This window comes from Cupressus sempervirens, chromosome 7, assembly GCF_028749045.1.
Source record: "Cupressus sempervirens isolate cs-2001-9-10 chromosome 7, ASM2874904v1, whole genome shotgun sequence".
Taxonomy (NCBI): domain Eukaryota; kingdom Viridiplantae; phylum Streptophyta; class Pinopsida; order Cupressales; family Cupressaceae; genus Cupressus; species Cupressus sempervirens.
This window is the reverse complement of record NC_143124.1, coordinates 406,270,198-406,294,510: the sequence shown is the minus strand read 5'-3', so window position 1 is coordinate 406,294,510 and position 24,313 is coordinate 406,270,198. Positions and strand designations below refer to the sequence as shown.

At 30.9% G+C, this 24,313-nt stretch overlaps 1 pseudogene; it reads left to right on the top strand.

The window, feature by feature from the left end:
* Window positions 1-328: 328 nt before the first annotated feature.
* On the top strand, window positions 329-3,140 carry LOC149547246 (uncharacterized; annotated as a pseudogene).
* The last annotated feature ends 21,173 nt before the right edge of the window (window positions 3,141-24,313 follow it).

Sequence of the window (24,313 nt, the reverse complement as noted above, 5' to 3'; positions counted from 1 at the left end):
GTGGGGATTTCCTGATAGAGACGATCCTCCCTCTGCTAGTACTGCCTTGGCAGCTTGAGGTTGTTAAAAAAAAATTTGATGAATAGTGAATAGTTTCTGGCTGAGGCCATGTTGTTTTTTCTGGCTTCAAATGTCTGAATTCATTTGCGAGGTGATCTTGTATCCCCCGACCCCTTTTTCATGAATTGTAATCTTAGTAAATTTTATTAATTGAAAAGGACTATTCATCAAAAAAAAAAAAAAAAACTTCTCCTCACAATGTTCAACCCCTACTTAGCTATATAATTAATAATCATCACTTTCCCTTTCATTAAACCCAAACTTGAAAATGGCCAAGCTACTTGTGTCTTTTGTTGTTGTTATTCCCCTCATGTTTCTTCTCTGCTTTTGCTGTGGCTATATTGAGAGGGAACAAGAAGCTCTTCTTCATTTCAAGGCCGGCCTAAACTACTTTCTTGTTTCCTTCCCTAATATGCCCAATCTGAGTACCTGGGAGAAGGGAGGAGATTACTGCAGCACCTAGGACAGTATCACCTGTGATGTGGATAGCCATCATGTAGTTTTTGTTGAAATTATGATCTCAGTTGAAGGGGGTGTCATATCTGAGAGTTTGTGCACCCTCACTTCTCTTGCATCCTTAGGCCTCTCTAGCAATAAATTAATAGGTACTCTTGCTCACTGCTTGGGAAATATGTCTTCTCTTGCATCCTTAGACCTCTCTTACAATAAATTAATAGGTATTCTCCCTCACTGCTTGGGAAACATGTCTTCTCTTGAATCCTTAGACCTCTCTGGCAATAAATTAATAGGTACTCTTCCTCCTTGCTTGGGAAATATGTCTTCTCTTGCATCCTTAGACCTCTCTTACAATAAATTAATAGGTACTCTTCCTCACTGCTTGGGAAACATGTCTTCTCTTGCATCCTTAGATCTCTCTTACAATAAATTAATAGGTACTCTTCCTCACTGCTTGGGAAACATGTCTTCTCTTGCATCCTTAGACCTCTCTTACAATAAATTAATAGGTACTCTTCCTCGCTGCTTGGGAAACATGTCTTCTCTTGCATCCTTAGACCTCTCTCACAACAAATTAACAGGTACTCTTCCTCACTACATGGGAAACATGTCTTCTCTTGCATCCTTAGACCTCTCTGACAATGGATTAACAAGTACTCTTCCTCACTACTTGGGAAACATGTCTTCTCTCACATAGTTGCGTCTTTCTTGTAATAATCTAAATGGAAGCATTCCCACTTCTCTTTCTAATCTCTCTTCTCTAAACCACTTAGATCTTTCTTCGAATCAGTTGACTCATTGTATCCCAGACTCATTGAGCAATCACTCATCAATAGTCTACTTGGATCTATCTTACAACCAAATAAATAGAACTGTTCCCTCCTCGTTTGCAAAGCTGTCCTCCCTTACTGTCCTCTTTGTTGAGAGAAATGCATTCAACCAAAGTATTGCTTCCTCGACGCTACCATCTTCACTAGAAATTCTCTTCCTCACTTGTAACTCTGGTCAGATCATTTCAAAAGCCTTCTTTCCCAACCTGACCCAATTGTGGGCTCTCAGCCTGACCAATTGCATATTTAATTTCAGCCACACCTGGATTCTTCCATTTCAGTTGGTTTACTTAGTTACGATATCATGTAAGATGGATGGTCCAATCCTGTTGTGGATTTCGACGCAATTCTCGCTTTCTGAGTTGTACCTACCTGATAATAACCTTGTTGGAGAAATTCCCTCTTGGCTGTGGGATTTGGGTCTTCAAAGTATTAATCTTTCAACAAATCATCTGGAAGGTCGCATTTTTCCGCATACTTTTGCCTGGAAGGAGATACATTTCTTGGATGTATCTAACAATGCATTACACGGAGACATACCATCAACTTGGCCACCTCAGATACACGTGTTGCTGCTCAACAACAATTCACTCATAGGTAACATCCCTCCAATATGGCAGGATTACTCTTCATTGATGATATTAAATCTGGCAAACAATCATTTGAATGGAATCATTCCTCCAAGTTTAGCAGCTTGCTCTAACCTTCTAGTCTTGAATTTTGGGGATAATAATTTGGAAGGAATGATGCCATCTGAAATTGGCATGCTAAGTGAGCTACAAACATTAGTGGTAAAGAATAACAAGGTGACAGGGTCACTCCCTCCATCTATATCAAACTGCATAAAATTGAACATTTTGGATCTCAGGGAGAACTTATTTAGGGGTGAAATTCCAAAGTCAATAGGTACTTTCTCAAATCTAAGAGTGCTAGCAATGAGGAGGAATAATTTTGAAGGTAGCATTCCTATAGAAATTGAGCAATTAAAGAGCCTAAAAATCTTGGATCTTTCTTCAAATCACCTTTCAGGGCATATACCCCACAATGTTTTCAATTTTCCAGCAATGATAGTAGAGCCAACCTAGGAATTTAGCATGGTTCCATACAACTTCGAATATGATGTATACTTCTTCCAAATTAATAAATATGTGTATAAGAATGGATTGTATATGGATTCCAAAGGCAGAGATGAGAATTATGCATATACATTTCCTACCATGACATCCATAGATCTTTCATGCAATCAATTAAGTGGGAATGTTCCTTTTGATTTGGGAAAGTTGAAGGGATTGGAGCTGCTCAACCTTTCCATGAACAATCTAAATGGTACTATTCCAAATAGCATTGCACAAATGAGTCAATTGGAGACATTAGACTTTTCAATGAATAATTTTTCTGGACACATTCCTCCAGATCTTGGTTCTTTGAGCTCTCTCGAAGCTCTCAACTTATCCAACAACAACCTTTTAGGAAGTATACCACAAGGAAAACAAATGGTAATATTTGCTAAATCATCATTTTTAGGCAATCCAAATTTATATGACTATCCACTTCCAAAAAAGTGCTCTTGGCCAGAATTCGTTCCAGCTTCTCTAATTTCTACATCTAATAATGAAGAAAACCAGAATGAGGAAAATTATGGTATTAGATTGGAGTTGGACTGTGATATGGAGCAGGTTTTGCAACAGTGGTTTTATTTATCGTATTGAAAAGGACTTGGAGGTATACGTACTTTAGTGGTGTGGACTTGATCTTGAAGTTTGTTTCCCATGGCTCTGTAAGTTGACATTATGAAGTTTAATTTATTTAAATCAGACTCCATTAGTATCTTCTTCTTGTTTACATTTATGTGCTTTGTCAATATTATTAAAAACAATTGTAAATATTATTATTATTGTAAATTTTCTATTTTGATTGTTAATTATATAAGGTTTTTAAACTGTTGATGATATTATAAAAATAAAAATAGAATTTTTGTAATCTTTACTCAATTATTTATTCATAAATTTTTTAATTTTTTTAAAAACTTTTGTAAATGCATTGTAATAAATAAGTACACACTATATTTTTTAGTTTCATAGATGTATTGTATAAAGTTCATTATTTTTTATAATTTTGTAGATATATTGTAATAAATATATACATAGTATTTTTTAAAACAAGTTATTTATGAAGAAAAGATATGACACTAGCATTAAGTTTTCTTTTAAATATAATTTCATTTATTTTGAATTTAATAAGATTATACATTTCTATTTATAAAAGACAAGAGACATTATGAAGTTTAATTTATTGGTTTCAAACTAGTCGATATAGATGCATTATTGTCCTCTACTTGTTTACATTTATGTGCTTTGCCAATATTATTAAAAATTATTGTAAAGATTTATGTAGTGTTCTAATGTTTGGACTGAGTGAAACATTCAGTTGTTTAATGTTATTATTGTAAATTTTCTTTTTTCATACTTAAATATATATAGTTTTTAAATTGTTGGATGACATTATAAAATAAAAATAGAATTTTTGTGTATGTTTGTAATCTTTAGTCAATTTTCTTTCTTTTTACTAATTTTGTAAATATATTATAATAAATATAGACATATTGTAAAATTCTTTCTCTTTATAATTTCATAGATGTATTGTAGTAAATATATACATAGTATATTTTTAAACAGGTTACTTATGACAAAATGATAAAATACTTTCAAATAAGAATAACAATATTTGATCATACTTAAGATAGAGATTTTTCATTAATAACTTGATAACGTTTTAAAATTATAATCTTATAAAAGAATAATTTTGAATAATATTAGCTATATATATACAATTATTTTACATCTATAGTCTACTTCAAATAAGTTTGAATCAATATAACTTGATTATGACTAGATTTTTTAAACTTTTTTTCTTTCAATTTTTATGAGTGCATAGTTAATCTTAAAATAACTTTAAAGTAACTATTTGGTCTAAAATAAAAATTAACTATGTTATTCTTATTTTGTTTACTAAATTCCACTAAGAATAATCAATCTTTTAAGATATAATTTCATATCTAAAATTTAGATCTCTTTAAAAAAATTCAAATGCAATGAAGGCTAATATGATATGTAATATTTATAATAAAATAAATTATCTCCCTGTTAATAACTCTACCTATCATTTGTAAAAATAAATTACCTATTTAATGATAGAGTTATTGAATTGATGATATTTCTTTACTATACCTGATTTGCTTGGTTTTGAGAATATGGCCAGGTCTCTTGTTGAGATGAAATGATCTATTTTTGCACCAATAGCCATTGATGATGCTTCTCTATGCAAGAATTTAATAACACACTATGTTGGCTTTGTTAACAATATGTGGGATTGCTAGCTATCTGGTGCATATTACACTAGTACATTTTGGCAAATATGTGACTATGTGACTAAACTCTTTAGTCACACCACTAAAAGTTTCAGTCATGTGCCTAAAACTAGTCGCATTCTACCATTTCTTTGTAATTTACAACTATAGGTGACTAAATCTGTGACTAATTTATTCATGAGATAAAATCACAAGATCAACCAAATAAAAGTGACTAAATACTCTACCAAATAAATTACTAAATGAATGACTAAAAAATAGTCACTAATAATTAGTCACCTAAACAAAAACTAAAAAATAAACAACTAAGTAGTTAGTCATTAATAATCAATCACTCAAAGTTTTGAATATGCATTACTAAAGAAAATTGTATATGAAAAATCAATTTTCAATTTTAGCATAATTTTGAATATGTAGTATAAAAGAAAATTGTATTGGAAAATAATTACCAAACATGGGAAGAGTTAGTAACATTATTTTTGAATCAAACTTCAGCTTCTCAATGTTTGATTATTGCTTTTGTTTCTATTGGAACTCCTTGCAATAAAAGAAAAAATGATTTACCTCCTATTAAAGGTGGAAAAAAATTAGTCTACTTTTTAAAGGTGAAAAAATATCTTGTACTTATAAACTAAATTGGCTTATTAGTTTCAAAATTTCTATAAAAAAATAAGAGTATTTCCATTGTAAATTCCAAAATATATGCATCTATAGTAGTAATACCCATAAAGTTCAAATAGAAGGAAAAATTTTTCAATTCAAATGGTAAAATATAGTAATAAGATCTTTGCAATTAGAAAGGGGTTAGAGAATAAATTATAGAATAACAATAATTGAACCAATTCTAAAATGTAATTTCCAATCTAAGTATAGAATCTTGAAACATTCTCAAATAGTTATGACACAAAATGTCAGCAAATAGTAAGAAAGGAACGATGATTTTTAACATTTTCTAAATTATCCCATATAGATTTATTAGAAATCCAAAGTGTGAACAATAAAGGTCATCAACTATAGTGAAGTTTAGTTAAGGTTCTAGAACAATTGTCATCTAGCATGGAGGAGAGAAAGATGTGAATGCTAAAGAATGACCCACAAAATGAATCAATTTGGGCACCCCATCCTTTAATTGGTTTCCCTTAATGGGCACCTCATTCTAAATTGCATCAACTATGAGGCACTACCCAAGGCCAAAAGCCATCTATTATAGAGTTGAGTTTGTAGGAGCTACCATAACATTGACACAATATTGAGGAATAATAGATCAAGGAAAGTAAGAAATACATGAGAACACTTCTCATTATAGAATTGGGTAACATGACGACTCTATATAATCATAAAAGTATACATTATTAAAAATATATTATTATGTTCGAAATGTAAAAATACATAAAACAAACATTGATCCAAAATAAATAAATAAATGGTGTATAATACTTTAATAGTATGATTGATTTCTTAGAAAAGGATAACTCTGTCAACATAGAAATGTAATGGCACAAAAGAAACAATTCTCTTAAATACACTTAAGGATGACAAAATTTCTTACCAAGTCTAAATGCAATATGACTACCTAGAGCTCTCCAAGTAAAAGTGAACAAATCCTATTTGACTAGCATAAGAAGGGATTATGTACAAGTTGATTAAGGTTGGCATTTTGGACTAATTTCTCCAATGAATTAGAGGTAAAAATTGGTGCTTGAACCAAAAAGGAGTTCAAAATTTCTCAGCCAATTCTACCTTCTTATGAGAGATGACATAGGTCTTTATGCTTATAGTTATCACCTTAAGTGCATGCATAAATGTCTATTCTATTCATGTCCTTATATTCATCCTTGAGCGTAGATTTTGTAGTGTCTTTATCATCTCTAATGGTGGTAGCCTTACATATGCCATTTTTGTTGGACCACTCATGCAAAAATAGAATTCATAGTTCTTCTCCTATCCAACAAATAAGAAAGAGATGGAAAATGATAAAATAGCCCTTAATGTAAGGAAACTCAGGTGCGAAAACAGCTTCCTACACTAATCTCATAAGGAAAGTATGATGCAAATCCTATTAAAATCTTCTACACTTACAGATTCAATATCATGTAAACAACAATATTGCAGCCAACCATGCATAAAAAAAATAGATAGAGAAAGAAACACATAACACAAAGATTTTTCGATGGGGAAAAACCTTTCAGTAAAACAACCCCACCCCTTCAAAACCTGCACAATGTATTATCTTCAACAAAGGGTTACAATACACTTGCAGTGCAAGCTCAATAGTGACAACAGAAGACTCCAGTAGCTACTCGCAGTACCAACAATACACCCTTTTGTATCACATCTCTTCGCAACCTTAAAAATACTTATAACATGCACTTCACTTTAGGGCTACTCCCAAAGGTAAATTGTATTAGGGTTTTACCATTCTTTGAGAAAATAGGAACCCAAAAAAAAATTTTGAGGCAATGCCCCGAACCCCACTATTGGGGTAGAGTGTACAGTACTCAAATATCTTAGTTGCCACATGTCTTCATCTGTCATTGAATCTTCCTAACATAGCTCTTACGTGTCATAGGAATCCGTCATAACCATTTTAGTCATGATCTCCTCACACACAATTCAAGATGTCGACACATCAACATTATTTGTAAGAAATACATTTTACAAAACAAATAATAAGAATAGGAATTATACAAGGTTGAGACACCTTATTCCTAACATTCTCCCACTTGTCGAACACCTTCTAAGAGGAACAGGAACATAATAGGAACTAACTGCTATAGGCCGAAAGGCTCATAGACTCCGAACACCATCTGAACTTCTCAGTGCCCACTGGTTTCGTTAATGCATCTACAACATTCTTCACAGTATCTACCTTTTCCAAATTTACCTTTCCATCTTCCACCATATCTCTCACAAAGTGATACTGCACATCAATGTGCTTCGTTCTAGCATGGAAAGTTGGATTCTTTGCAAGGCAAATAGCACTCTGACTATCACACCAAATAGTAATCTATTCTGCATCAACACCAACATTAGAACACAATCTCTTAAGCCAAATGGCTTCCTTACAAGCATGAGTAGCAGCCATGTACTCAGCTTCTATAGTGGACAAAGCAACCATAGGTTATCGCTTGCTCATCCAACTGATGGCACCACCAAACATAGTGAACACATAAGCACTGGTGGATCTCTTGCAGTCAATATCACTTGCCCAATCTGAATCCACAAGCCAATGAATACAAACTGAATTCTGAGATCCAAAAGAGTTACCATGATAACATATGGAGTAATCTGATGTACCCCTCAAATATTTGAATACTCACTTAACTGCATCCCAATGTATCCGTCCAAGATTAGCCATAAATTGACTCAGGACTCCCACTGCTTGGGCAATGTCTGGTCTAGTACAGACCATAGCATACATAAGACTGCCAATTGCACTAGCATAAGGTACTCTACTCATGTCCTCCACCTCACTAGGAGATTTTGGACAATAATCTAGAGATAACTTTGTTCCCACAAGAATAGGAACACATAGTGGTCTACAATCTGCCATGTTGAACCTGTCCAACACAGACTTCACATACTTACTCTAACTCAACCAAAGTTTTCTGTTAGACCTGTCTCTACTGATTTCCATACATAAGATGTACCTAGCTGCCCCAAGATCTTTCATCTCAAACTGTGCTGACAACTAAGATTTAAAATCAGAAATCATACCCTTACCCTTCCCAAATAGCAACATATCATCAACATATAATGCAACAATAAGAAGGCGATCATTTTCAATTTTGAAATAAACACAATGATCTAATTTCAATCTTACAAATCCAATTGACAACACAAAAGCATCAAACTTAAGGTACCACATCCTAGGAGATTGCTTCAAACCATATTCCATTGCTTTCCATCCTTTCATAATTGTCGGGGCTTCAGGGTGGCCCGATTTGCCTTCTATACGTAACATGTCTCAAGCAGCCCCTTCTATAGTTGATTATGAATGTTACGTATAGAATCTTTAGCCTTCGCCTACCTATAGTTGGGCTATCATAACAACTAGAGTGAGTTTCCCACCCCCTACCCCATACCCCTACCCCTACCCCCGGCCTATTCTAAAGGTGGGCATGTTACGTATAGAATCTCGCCTTGCCTCTCCCCCCCCCCCCCCCCCTTTCAGATTATTGTAGGGCCACTAGAATCGGGTGGAGATTAGCCTTCTTTAATCTACAAACTAAGGATTCTTTACCTTTAACAATGTAGTGCTTAGGTTGTGACATATAAATCTTTTCCTCCAAATCACCATGAAGGAAAGTTGTCTTCACATCCATCTGTTCTATCTTTAAATCATATGATGCAGCAAGAGATAACAGAAATCTAATGGATGTCAACTTTGCAACAGGAGAGAATATTTCACCATAATCTATTCCCTCTACCTGTGAATACCCCTTTGCAACCAATCTAGCTTTGTACCTTTCAACACTGCCATCTGCATAGAATTTCTTCTTGAACATCCACTTACAGCCAACAAATTTTCTCCCTTTAGGAAAAGGTACAAGGTCCCATGTTTTTTTTTTCTCTAATGAAGCCATCTCATCATCCATAGCCTCAATCTAGGAACCTACATCTTCCATGCCCAAAGCCTCTTTCACAGATATAGGCTCATCAATGTTAGTAATCAAAGCAAAAGCACAACTAGAATCTAACATAGAATAACCAAACCTTTCTGGTTGCTTTCTTTCTCTCGTGGATCTCCTCAAGGGCTGAGGTTGAGGTTGTTCTTCCTCTTTTTCTGAACTATTAGAGCTAGTAGAGCTCTCCTCATCATTAGACCCAACATGGTCTCTCTGTTTAGTCTTCTCAGGGGTAGGAGGCAACTGAACAACATCTTTTTCCTTTTCTTTTTCATCTAGTTGTAGCACAATAGGAGACGATGTTAGCTCTTTAAAAATAACATTTTTGCTATACAACACCTTACTAGTCATAGGATCCCAAAGCTTGTATCCTTTCACACCAGCATTGTACCTAATGAAAATACATTTAACAACTTTGTTTTCCAACTTAGATCTTTTCTCCTTTGGAACATGTGCATAAGCTTCACAACCAAAAACACGAAGATGTCTAATTGAAGGCTTCTTACCAAACCACAGCTCCATGGGTGTCTTACCAGCAAGAGCTGATGTAGGAGATCTATTAACCAGATAGCAAGCAGTGGCCACAGCTTTGCCCCAAAACCTTTGATATAAACCAGCTCCACTAAGCATACTCCTAGCCTTCTCCATCAGTGTCCTATTCATTCTCTCTGCAACTCCATTTTTCTCCGGGGTAAAAGGAGTTGTCTTATGCCTCTCAATACCTTGTTCTTTACAGAACTATTCAAACTCTACTGAGAAAAACTCACCACCATTGTCAGTTCTCACACACTTAATCTTCTTACTAGTCTGATTCTCTACAAGGGCTTTAAATTCCTTGAATCGACTGAAGACTCGTGTCTTACTTTTAAGGAAATAAATCCATGTCCTTCTACTGTAATCATCTATGAAAGATACAAAAAATACAGACTTGGAGATTGAAGGAACTTTTACAGGACCAAATACATCAGAATGAATAAGATCCAAAACATCAGAAGATTTGTGAGAACTAGAGTAAAATTGAACATGATTTTGTTTACCATATACATAGTGTTCATAGAAGTCGAACTTGAGATTGCAATCATTTAACCCCTCAACGAGATTTTGATTTTTCAGGGTTCTGAGACCCTTCTCACCAATGTGGCCAAATCTCATATGCCACAACATTGTCTTTTCTACAGGAAGCTTTCCTTCGAAAGTGTTTGCACCCTTAGGTACACTTGTTGCACTACCATCAGAACCACTAACCATAGTCTTCTTTACTGCTCATTTAGAAGGTGGGGATGAAGTGATAGCTGCTCTCTTCTTTGAAATAGAAGAATTATTACATTGACAAATGTATGCATCAAGCTGAAATAAAGTACCTCTCCTAGTACCCTTAGCAAGCACCATAGCTCCTCTCATCATCTTACATCCATCTTTAGTAAAAACAACTTGCACACCTACATCGTTCAGCATACTTGCAGATAATAGGTTTTGTGCCAAACCTTGAATGTGCATAACTCCATTGATTCCCTTTACTCGTCCATTAGGAAATTTGATAGTGACCCTTTTATGTCCAACTATCTTTAGATGAGAATCATCACCCAAGTACACCTTTCCACCATCGAACTCTTCATATCTTGAGAACCAGTTTCGATGAGAGGTCATGTGAAAAGATGCACCTGAGTCAACCAAGCACACATCATTAGATGCATGGGCTGCTAAAGCTACGATGAATGCATCGCCATCTTCTTGAGATTTTTCAGAACCAGAATCTGAGGCTTTCTTCTTCTTCTTAGGCTCTTTATAGTCTTTACAAAAGTGCCTAGTCTTATCACAGTTCCAACATTTTTCCTTGGACTTATTGGAAGTTTTTGACTTCCCACGAGATTTGGATCTACCCTTATTGTCAGACTTATTGTCATTTTTCTTCCCTCTTTCCATGGATCTCCCACGAATAGCAAGGGCTTCTTTTTTCAAAAGAGAAGCCTTTCTCTGCATCTCCTCTGATAGCAGTGAAGACACCACATCATCCATTTTGAAGGTGACTAATGTGCTTCTGAGAGCCATCACAAGTTGGTCCTATGAATCTGGTAAAGAACACAAAAGTGTGTAACAACGATCATCCTCCTCTAGCTTTACACCAGCTGATGTCAACTGTACAGCCAACAGATTAAATGCATTTAAATGATCCGTTAAGGATCCACCTTCCTCCATTCGCAGAGAATACAACTTCTTCCTCAGGAACAACTTGTTCACCAAAGATTTGGCCTAATACACGGCCCCAAGTCTCTCCCACAAACTATATGCAGTTTTCTCATCTAGAACATTCAGAAGGACTGCATCAGTTAAACAGAGTCTAATGAGACCCTTAGCTTTACGGTCTTTGATATCCGAATCTGCTCGAGCTATAGTTGCTGGTCTTGTAGCGCTTGTAGTCGCTTCCCATAGGTCACGATCTTCCAACATGTCTTCCATCTTGAGTTTCCACAACTCAAAATTAGTGCCATTAAATTTCTCCACCTCCATTCTTCCATATGATGAACTCGCCATTTCAATCTGTAAATAAGATTCAGGATGCTCTACACAAGACTCCCACTCAACTTGAGATTAGTTCAAAAATCCCTACCCAACAACTAGGATCAAAAGTTGATCAAGCTCTGATACCACTTGTAAGGAAACTCAGGTGCGAAAACAACTTCCTCCACTAATCTCATAAGGAAAGTATGATGTGAATCCTATTAAAATCTTCTACACTTACAAATTCAATATCATGTAAACAACAATATTGTAGCCAACCATGCATGCAGAAAATAGATAGAGAAAGAAACACATAACACAAAGATTTTCCGGTGGGGAAAAACCTTTCGGTAAAACAACCCCACCCCTTCAGAATCTGCATAATGTATTATCTTCAATAAAGGGTTACAATACACTTGTAGTGCAAGCTCAACAACGATAACAGATGACTCCAGTAGCTACTCGCAGTACCAACAATACACCTTTTCGCATCACATCTCTTCGCAACCCTAAAAATTCTTATAACATGCGCTTCACTTTAGGGCTACTCCCAAAGGTAAACCATATTAGAGTTTTACCATTCTTCAAGAAAATAGGAACCCCAAAAAAAATTTTGAGGCGATGCCCCGAACCCCACTATTGGGGTAGAGTGTACAGTACTCAAATATCTTAGTTGCCACATGTCTTCACCTGTCATTGAATCTTCCTAACATAGCTCTTACGTGTCATAGGAATCCATCATAACCGTTTGGTTATGATCTCCTTACACACAATTCAAGATGTCAACACATCAACATTATTTGCAAGAAATAAATTTTACAAAACAAATAATAAGAATAGGAATTATACAAGGTTGAGACACCTTATTCCTAACACTTAATTGTCTATATCTCCACTTAATATTCCAAAGGGTTTGAATTAGTGTGTCTATAGGAATAGGCTCTCGGTAACGAAAAGACAAGATTAATGTTGGGTGTAAACCCTGTTAAAGATTCAACAAATCACAAATAGTTGAAGCAGTCAAATTGCTCGGTAAGGTAAGAAGTCGAGCTGGAGGATAGTGCCAAGTTGTTGGACAACTATAGGGATCAAGTTTCACCATACCTATAGGGGCTGAGTTGTTCAACAGTAATATGGACCGAGTAGACTCGGTCACTAAAGGTAGCTCAATAGACAATGAGCTCAATAGAGGAGACTAATTTGTTACTTGGCTCAAACAATAGCCATGTAATGTTAGGATGAAAAGACAACATTCCAGAAAACATTTAACATAACTAATGGTTTCTCCTCCATTTTGAAAAAACTTACTAACATGCATAGCAAAATGTACCAATGGAGAAAAGATATACAACACAATAAATTGGAGATGGAAAATATGCTTGCTTGCTTACTATTAACTAAATCAAATTGATACAAATCTAAAGAGTAAACTATAAACCCTAGAAGAACAAAATATCTAAATACGTAAATTGAAATTACAACAACATATGGCTGCATACAATAAGCCTAGAGAAATCACTACTCATATAGGACAAAAATTCACTTTCACAAAACTCAGAAGGTCAGTCACTCATGGTGTTGTTGCACTCTGATGAAATTTTCTACTGCTACTCTATTGAACTCATCTAACTCTTAGAATGTTTGGATCTGACTTATAGGATGAAGGAACATTCCCCCATTTTTGTCTTTTTTTGTCCACACAAAAAATTCCCTCTCATTTTCTAATTCAAACTAACCCACCAAATTTAATGTCTCTAACTATTGCAACTGCAGTGTCTTTTGATGGGTAGGTGTATTGGAGGCTCAAGGGACAATAGACAAAAATTAATATTTCAACAAACCCTATTCCTATTGATGGTTATGTTGGCAATGACCATAATTTTGATGATGGTGGAGGCCACATAATCATCAAAGTTGTACATTTTCTCTATCAATCCAAAGAGTTGTCCTTGTATTTCCATTGGCTTCCATTACATACTCAACCTAGTATAGATGCTCTTCCAATGAGAAAAAAAGTTGTTCTATTATTGTACCCTTGCCACATCTTTCACAAACCAAATATTTGAGGATTTTTCAATTTTTATTCTATTTGCAAAAACCAAATCTAAGTACAATGTACATTCAACTAAAAACTATAGGAGACATCATAATTTTCTAAGGTTTTGCTTCTCTTTGATGAAATTTAGATATGAATCAAGTGAATATCACATTAACCAAGCATAACAAGATGCATGACAGTTCTATAGGTTTTTGCTTATTTCCAAATGAAAAAAAAAAAACCAATTAAGCAATCCACAGCTGAAATCAAGAATCAAAGATCAAAAAAAGTTTTTCTAGAGTGTTTGTCTTTCTATACAAATACATTGAGTGTTTGTCTTTCCATACAAATAAAGCTTTAAATGTACTCTTTACAGAGACTACATTTGAGTTTTACTCTTTAAGAAAGATTACAAATTAGGGTTCATGAATGTTGTAGATCCCAACTTCTTATTAATCATTATGGAATTATGCTAGGCAAGAAAATTGGAAAAATCAAATGTAATATACTTGCTTGCTAAAACCACATATTAAATGCAAAATGCTGAACTGCAAAATTCATTGGTCACTTCATCTAACCTAAAGGATAATGCATGAAAAAAGAAATCAAACAATTAAAAACCAAGTGAGACAACCAATAAGTAAAGTTCCATTGCAAGTGCAATAACTATCTAAAGCTCAAATTAAGATTGTGATGGAGAATGGAATGTTGAAGCTTAAGATAATGTTCATCCACATAAAGGACACATTTGGTTGGCAGAAGACAAATTGAAAAGAAATAAAAGATATTTTTTGATATACATATAGGAAAATAAGTTGAGTGTTCATGCATAATGCCATATGAGTGCATCTATATGTTTCTGACACTTCCATCATAGATGAAAGGCAACTTCCATTTGCCCTGATATGCTACTTTGCACTCTATAAGATGCTAAGTTTTGCTTGGACTCCAAAAATTTATGTCAATTTTTTGTCCCAAAATTTGTAATGATCATGAGGAAAAATTCATTTGATTGATTATAAAATAGGAAATTAGAAATTAGAAATTTAGTTTAGTTGATAAAATTGTACAAAGCATAGCATATAATGAATATAGAATGATTTTTACAATTACCAAGACAAAGACTAATACAAAGTAAAGATTGGAAAACTTTATTCTTTGCCTTATACAACAAGGACTAATAAATTGATAAAAACTTATTATTTCAACCATTTTCTACTATAAAAATAGAAATATTTTATCTAAAATATATTACAATATATGAAAAGAAAATTAGGTTTAAATTAATATTTAGAATTATGTAAAGATTAAAAAATTAATTGTCTCAAAACATGAGAAAATAAAGGATGAATTTTTAGTTCTCATCATTTTTTTAGCCACCAATTCCGAGAAAGAGAGCACAAAATAATAATAATTTAGTTGATAGACTATTTGTGGAAACTTTGTTCCCGAAAATTAAAATTTTGACAGAAAAGTTGTTAGTTGGCTAGAAAAGTTGTCAATTAGCTAAAAAACTTGTCAGTTTGATTGAAAATTTGTAAATTCTTCCCACTAATTATTTACTGGCCAATTTTTATGTGACTCCACTTTTAGCTCTTGTTTTGATATTTATTAGTTGTTATGTCCACTTTAAACTATTGTTTTTTTACTTTTTCTATTTGTTTAGAACATTAATTACTTGTGACCTCCACTTCGCTCATGTTGTGATCTCTATTTATATAAATTTTGATTTTTAAAATTTGTTTAGATTTTAGGGTTTCAATTAATTTAATTTACTAATTATATTAGTTTACTTCTTTAAAAATTATTTTTTAGTTTCTATAATATATTTAGTCAATAGAATATTTGTTAAGACACTGTTATTCTTTCACATTTGAGAAATTGAATTTAAATAAATAATAGCTATTAATCTATTTAAAAGATTTTAGTAAATATCATGTTATTTAAATTGAAATTTTTTAATAATCTAATTTATTCACATAAGATTATATTTTAAATCTCCACTTTTAACTATTATTTTTATTTTCTTATTTATTTGAAAAATAATTACTTGTCATCTCCACATTAGCTTATTTTTTTATATATAGTTATTTAACTTTTGATTTTTTAAATTGATTAGATTTTCATTTTTAAATTATTTAATTTATTTTTAGTCCCATCGATCTATAGGCAGAGACTATTATTTTCGCATGGACTTTTAACTATTTCTTTGCATCAAAAATTGTGCCATCCAAAAAATTAAAACTAATTTCCAATGCTTGTATAGATTCTAGTGAACTAATTTATTATTTCTAATTTGCCAGTGGCCTTTTTGTTTTTTCAACTCTAGAAATTCTAAAAAAAATCAATGGGCAATCAACTACGAGCACATTAACTTCGTCACCTTTTTCAAGTCTTCATTAATAATTGTCAAGGTAAAGTGTTCCACCAACGGAAAAGTAGGCCCGTTTGCTCCAATCAGATCACTAATTAAGGGCTCTAATAAAAAATGTATGGCCTTTCTACAACTAAATAAATATATTTCACTACTCCTTTCCCTTTTTATTTCTGCCTTCTACTACTATAATTATTATTATTATTATTATTCTCCTTATCCTTTCATGTTTTCCCTACTAAACAAATAAATAAAGTATCTTGGAAATATTTTGACGTAATGCAGATTATATTTGTATTTGGTACATGCCACAAATAAGTTCATGACTACCAAATATTAGAAGAGTCATAATCGATTTTCTTGCCTTGAGAAGTAGAACAAAATGCCCATGGAATATAATTTTTTTTTTTAGAATGCTTTAGAAACTTAATTTTATTATTATTTTTTTAGATTTCTTTTAATTGACTTTGAAAATATCACTCATTACGAAATGTATTTGAAATTGGAAGACAATAAATTTAATAAATATAAATTATTCTAAATAAAATATATTTAGTAAGTACAAAACCAAATAAAATATATTTAGTAAATACAAAACTAATAAAATATTTTTATTTTCTTCTTATCATAATATAGACTAAAAGCATAAGTAATATATTTTAGTGTTATAAGGGGCTATTTCAATGGGTATTTTAAGGGACTCGAGAAGCCTAACTTTTTGGTTTGCTTCAATTCAAACATTCTCAATCAAAATATTCTTAATTTGGCCCATTGTGATCGACATGCAGAGCTACAAATACTACAATAATATGATGCCATCTTAGATGTTTTGACATGTTTCTTATGAATCTTGACATGGATCTAATACCTAACATTTGCAAAAGGTAGGACTAATAAAACTATTTCAAAATCTCCATTGATTATCTCGTTAAGGATGCTTAATCTTCAAACAACATTCATCCTTTAACTCATGAAATATATTTCTTAAAAAATTTATATTTAAAGATATATATCATTTATAATTATTTATATGTAAATAATATATCAAGTTATATTCATTACATGAAATAAAAATAATGATAAAATACTATCTTACAAGCATGTCAAATTATATATTTGATTTATAGGAAATTAATATAATCATTTTGCTTATTATTATTAGATTTTTTTTAAAGATTCTTATACAAGCTAGTTTATATGTATTTTTAAATCAAAAGCTTATAATATTGTATATTTAAAATTTCATTCGTAAATTTATATTTTACTGATTATTAGATTTTTTTTTTTAAAAAAATATTATGCAAGCTAAATTTAATGTGTTACTGATGATTTTCCAAATGTTTTCATCAGCTTCTATTTCTACTTTTTTCATTTCATCATAGTATTATGCTACACTTGCCTATAGCTATATTTTACATTGACATTTTCCTAAACTCTATTCTAAAAGACTAATTTTTAAATTATGTTAACTGTAGGTTTCCTTTTGCAACTTTTCCAAATCACCGCAATGTCAATGATGAATTTGTAACCCCATTTTCTTTTCTTCAAACAAATAATATAATCCGTCATGCTTCTCCCTTTGTACACAAGGCGAGACTATAGCTCTATAGATCTCTTGTTTTATATTAGTTTAGATATTTTTAAATATTGATTTTTAGTTTCTATAATTTATTTAGTCAAAATAATATTTGTTAGAGATAAGTGTTTTTTTTTCATATTATTATTTTTTATTTTTCTTATTAATTTTTCATAATAGATTTTTTGGTGGGTTTTTTTAAATGATTTTTTCCCCATATTTAATATATTGAATTGAAATAAATAATATTTATTGATCTATTTAAAATATTTTAGTAAATATTATTTTATGTAATAAAAAATTATTAATAATCTAATTCATATAATATTATATCTCAAAAAGTAATTATATTATCGAGCATCTATTGACTAATTGTTGCAAAGCACAAATGTGTCCACCTGCTAGTAATCTTAACAATAACATCATGGTCGAATGAAAGACAATTTTCATTTTGATAGTTTTAGTGGTCATTACTAGTAGCCCTAGAATTTGATGGCCACCCCTACCTATCACATGAATTTTTGATGACAATTGGGTCATTTTAGTGCCTTTCATTTTACATTCGAAAAAAAATATTGATTGTCAATTTTTTTAATACGAATAATTTAATAAATTATTTTTAAATTTAAATAATTCTTCACTATAATTTGCAACATATTAAATATAAAAAATATACTCAAAAGTAAATCATCTAATTATTCCAATCTTTTAACTTGAACTTTTTCCTTTCCTTGATTAGAAATATTTGACCTATCTTCAATTTCATCATTAAAACTATACCCTTCCCATAATGTATTTGTTTGTTAATTTAAATCCTTATTTGAAGAAGACCCAAAAATTTCTTTGAAACTTTCTTTCAAATTTTTATTGTGAGATTGTTCATCCTGATTTAGTAATTAAATACAAGAAGCATTTGAATCTTTTTTTTCGGGCCACCTGTACATTTCTCCAATAGTTGCTTGTTTTTTTTTTTCTTTGAAGATATTTTTAATGTATCTGCAAAAAAAAATATAACATTAGTAACTATGTATGGAAATTATTCTGTATAGATATTGAAAAACTAAATAAAATTTACATTGTGTGATTCAATTTGATGAAGAAGAAGAGTTTTGAAAACTATATAAAATTTACCTTATGTGATTCAATATAATGAGGAAAAGAATTTTGAAAACTATATAAAATTTACCCTACGTGATTCAATTGATGAAGATGAATTTTGAAGCTACAATAATGATTTTGGTGATATGATTATTTTATATAGATACAAATTGAAACAAGTATAATTTAGTAACAAATAAAGAAATCTCATTTTCATAGCAAGTTTCTAATTTTTTTCATATTTGTTATAAAAACAATTCTAAATACAATAATAAAAAATAAGTACAAGTCAATCACATATTAAAAAATCATAGATGTTTCTAAATTAATATAAGAAAATTTTAACACATAAAAGATTTAATTTATAAGATTAAAAATATAAAATGATAAAAATATTCAAGAAACTTGGCGACTTTCTAAAATTAATATATTTAATTTTTAAAATGTTAAATTAATATAGATATTAACAAGTTTCTAAAATCACATGTTTTATTAAAAAGATTCTAAAATAATAATAATTATAAATTACAATAAATTAAGCTAAAAATATAGAAATATAAATATGTAATGAATAATATAAAATATGTTAACAATTACATCATAGTATTATTTATTAGTAAGCTGAGTTTCTAATATTCATATATTTTAGATTGTAAATAACTACTAATACACAAAAATATATATTATATATAAATTAGATATTACAATATCTTATATTGTATTATACATATATTAGATATATTTTAATATAATATCATATCTATATTACTAAGTGAATCATTATATTATTCTTATAAGAGATTTTGATGGTTTATTAAGAAATCTAATTATCAAATTTATGATTTTAAAATGTTTTAGATTGTCAATATGTATGGTCTTATATAGTTAAAATATTGAAAAATGGCCAATACAGCGATCAATTTCTAGGGCTAATTAGTAAAGAAGAATTTGGGTAAACCGTAATGTCAACTTTGAGAAAATCAATGATATCGACTAAGAAACCTAAATAAGAAGATCACGGAATTACAAAGTCTTCGATGGCCCTTTGGAAAAGTATGTACTATCGTGTAAAACTAAATTGCATTCATTTCATTGCCTAAAAGTCCAAGTCAATATTTCATTTTCTTTTAAATTTCTATGTCACTGAAGACATGGCCAGCGATGCAGTTGTCACGAGAAGGGAATAAATATCCCTACTTTGTTGTACATGAAATATTGTCTCGAGTCTTCTATGCAATCAAATGTTTAATTTATAAAATTGAATAAATTAATATATAATTAATTATTATTTTATATGAAAGTACAAATATTTAATTAGATGTCTAAATAGGTTTATCTAATTTATTATATTCCAAAATAATTAATAAGTATTATCAAATATGTATTATGTCATAGTAATAAATATATTTAGGCAATCTTTAAAAAAATTAATATTATTTCAAAATAGATATGGTTTAATTGTATTTCTAAAATAATTTCATCAAAACATTCAGAATAGAATAATTTGAATAGTATTACATATTAGTTTATTTATTTTAATTTATCATTTTTTATTATACTTTTAATAAAACTAACAATAATTTATTCTTTTATCCATAATTTTGGAAGAATTGATTTTATATTTTACACCCAGATAAAATATTTTGTTATCTTTGAAAAACATGTTAAAAAAATTATAATAAATATGAAATGGTTTTTAAATAAATTAATTCATACTATTTCCAACATGTATAATATGTAGCTATCAAACTCTAGGAAATGAGTATCTATATACATAACTGCATTGTATCTAATAGTTTTACTTTTCTTAAATTGAATAAACTAGGATAATAGGAGAGAACCCTTTTATGGGAGTGAGCTGATTGAAATTGTAAAATTATAGACTATTGGCATTATGATGGAATCATAAAGTGTCACAAATTTTGTTGTCATTGATGGCAACTATCTCTGAACTGTTAGAATAGTTAAGCACTATGATCAACAAAATCAGGATGAAAATGAGACATGATTATCCTTTAGTATAGTCATCAAAATAACCTAATTGGTTGAGAGGTGGAAAGATATTTAACTGTCATAATTATCAAGATAGTTAAAATTAAGTTCTTGGAGACATAGAAGATTTCAAATCATTGAACAATATAGTATGTGTGATCTTATTTGATAATGTGATGATAAGGATTGGAAGTTATGAGATGACAAGTTGGCATTTTTTGGATCATTGCAATAGTATAATGAAGTTTTAAAGTGGTGCATTAGAGGAGCTAAAAGATGTTTTAATACCTTGAAAAACCAACAGGGAAGATCTTGCTAAAGGCTGATGTAGTCATGGTAAAATGTATTGGGACATAGAGATATGCAAATTTATTAATCTATTCGAGAAATAAGCTTAAGGTTTAAATGAATTGTTAGGATTAAGAGGAAAAGTAGTATCTCTAATAGAACTATCCTAAAGAAGTTTTACAGTTAGCAAAAGAGTGGACTTGTGAAGTGTGAAGGTTGCAATTGAGATAAAAAGAAAAGAGGAGTAGAGAAAAGTTGTAGATATGCATAGAAAAAATTAGATTGTATAGATAAGTAGTGTCATATCCAAGTCCAAGATCTTATTGTTTTCTAATAGTTAAACATGCAAATCCTTGAATTGAGTTAACTCTAAAAGGTTCTTATTATAAATCCCATAACTAGGTAGACTCTAAGAAGATTTTTAAAACCTTCTCACAAGGTAGATTCTTATAGACCTGTTTGTACTCCTAACAGTAGATACAAATCACTCCTAAAAGGGTGAACCCCTAGAAAGGGTTATTCGATCACTCAACATGATAACTCATGTACTACAATAGTGATCTTTTGGGTACTATCCCCATCATGGTTCTCACCCTCTAATAAGGGTATACACATGATACCAAAAAAATTTTGCTATGTGTGATGGTTTTTTGGTTGTTATACATTTTTTACATTTATTTAACTACATTGATTATATACATTTTGATTTGGAAGTTAGTATTCCAGTTCAACAGAGTGGTGATTGAATATTTTATATTACCTACTCGTACTAATTCTACCCTCCACCCCACCATAAAAGTTCCTAAGAAACCTGAAAATTGTAATTAGAGTTATTTATAAGCTTAATATGTTGATGCAGATATCCAAATTCATGGAGATTTATAGGTATGAGAAGAAAATTAAAATTGAAATCTAGCTGATTTAAGAGCTATAGAAAAAGTTAAGAAATTCCATAACCATAAGAATAGAACTCACTAAAAAGTTGAGTGAAAGAAAAGACTACATTGTAAAATTATCTAAAGGAGTCATGCCCAAATAATTTGAGGAAGAAATTAAAGAGTTGATGGAAAATAATTAGAAGCATAACAATAAATTTGTAAATCTAAAAAGCAAGCTTAAAAGATAGCTATTGGCATATGTGAATATCCTAAGAGAAAAAGAGAAGATGGGGAAGCAAGGAATACTACTAAAGATACAAAGAAAAATGTTGAGGATGCATTAACAAAAAATGATGAACTACATTTTTAGTGTATCCCAAGAGTATTCCATCATGCACGAGCACCTTAATTTAAAGACTATCAAAAACCAACAAATTGTCAATGATGATCAAAGGCTAAAAGAGGAAAAAGAGAAATTAAAGAAGGAATTGTACACTAAGACATATAGAAATTGAAAGCTAAATCAATATAGTGAAAGCTTGTGATAACTTGGTGACCAATTGAATAACCAAAGGAGATATAGTGATATAATTGGCCTTACACAAGATAAGGAACATTTTTGATCGGTGAGTAACCCAAAGTTGACTCCAATAAGATACAACCAAATCAAAAGAGAGTTTTGAAATATCCAATTAAGAGTCCTAACAAACCTACTTGTTATAACTATTGAAAGATTGGACATTATTAAAATGTGTGTAGGAGAAAATTGGTGAATAAGTCTTATTCATTTGAAGGTCATTGTAACAATTTTTATAGGTATGGTCATATTGCATATGATTATAGATCTAGACCTAATAGGAGATCTAGTAATGCTAGTCTCAATGGGTACAATTACCCATGTAATAATTATGGACACAAAGGTAATGAATGCTGATCTAAGATGAAAGTTTCTTGTCCACTTGTTCAAACAATTAACTCTTGTAGAAGAAAGTAAAAACTTGATGCTACATGTTAAATATGTAGTAAATTTTGGGATCTAGAAATAGATTGCACATTGAGAACTAAAAAAGATAATGAGAAAGTATGGCTTTAGATAGTTTGTTTCCAATATAACAAGCTTGGTCACTTTTTAGAATATTGTAGACTAAGGAATCAATTTCCTAACTAGTCACAAGACATGAAAATGAAGAATCATTTAAGGCTTGGTAAGATCATAAGTGGTATAGAGAAGATCATTACTCCTATACACATTCATTATTTTCATTAGTACAAAAAATGTTGGTGAGAATAGAAGAAGATGGTTAGTTAATTTTGTTACCATGCAATATTATTGAGTGGGTTAAGGAAAAGTTGAAGCTTAAGTACATAATATATACACTGAGCAGTTAGGTGGATAGTAAGCATAGATTTACCCAATCTAGATGAGCCTTACTAAGTTAGACATAGAGACCAAATGAAAAAATTATCTAGCAATCATGAATATATTATTTATCAGGATATATGAGAAGGATATAGATATTTGGAATGGTACATAATTATCTTATTTTGATTCCACTAAGGGAGAAGGGAGGCTTACAAAATTTGAGAAGCATATTTTGGATTTTTTATTGGGAAGATCAATTTGATTGTGCAAGACCCCATTGTAGAACATAGAATTTTAAAATACAAGACAGTCAATACTATGGAAATGATGAATCTATTTATTTGATGAATTGGAATATTCTAGAAGTTTCTATTAACCCTAATTATGTCATAGATTAAAAGAGCCAAAATATTTCTATTTAAGAACCTAAAAGGATCTTTTAGTTGTTATTAAAGATTCTTGTTGAAGTTAGGTTGAGAAGGGATATGCTATTGAAATTAGAAGGTAAATATACTATAGAGATGAATATCATGTAGAAAAAAGTGAAGGGTTTGACACATCACCCACTCGAGCTGATAAGTCATTCAGAAAAAGAAAGATTTGGATAGAAAAAGTAAGTTTTAATTATTTAGATCAAAGTTTAGTGCTATTTTATCACCATTGTAGCATATAAGTCTATTAAGAATGTAGACTTAGTAGTCTTATTGTAAATCTCTTAAATGAGTACACACATTGTCCTTTGTTATAAAATTCTTGTAGCCCTAACAAGGCAACCTCTAATTGCAGAAATGATGGATTTGTGGGTGTCATCCCCACTAATATTTTTTCTCTAAAAAATGGTTTCTATGAGACCAAAATTTGTGTGT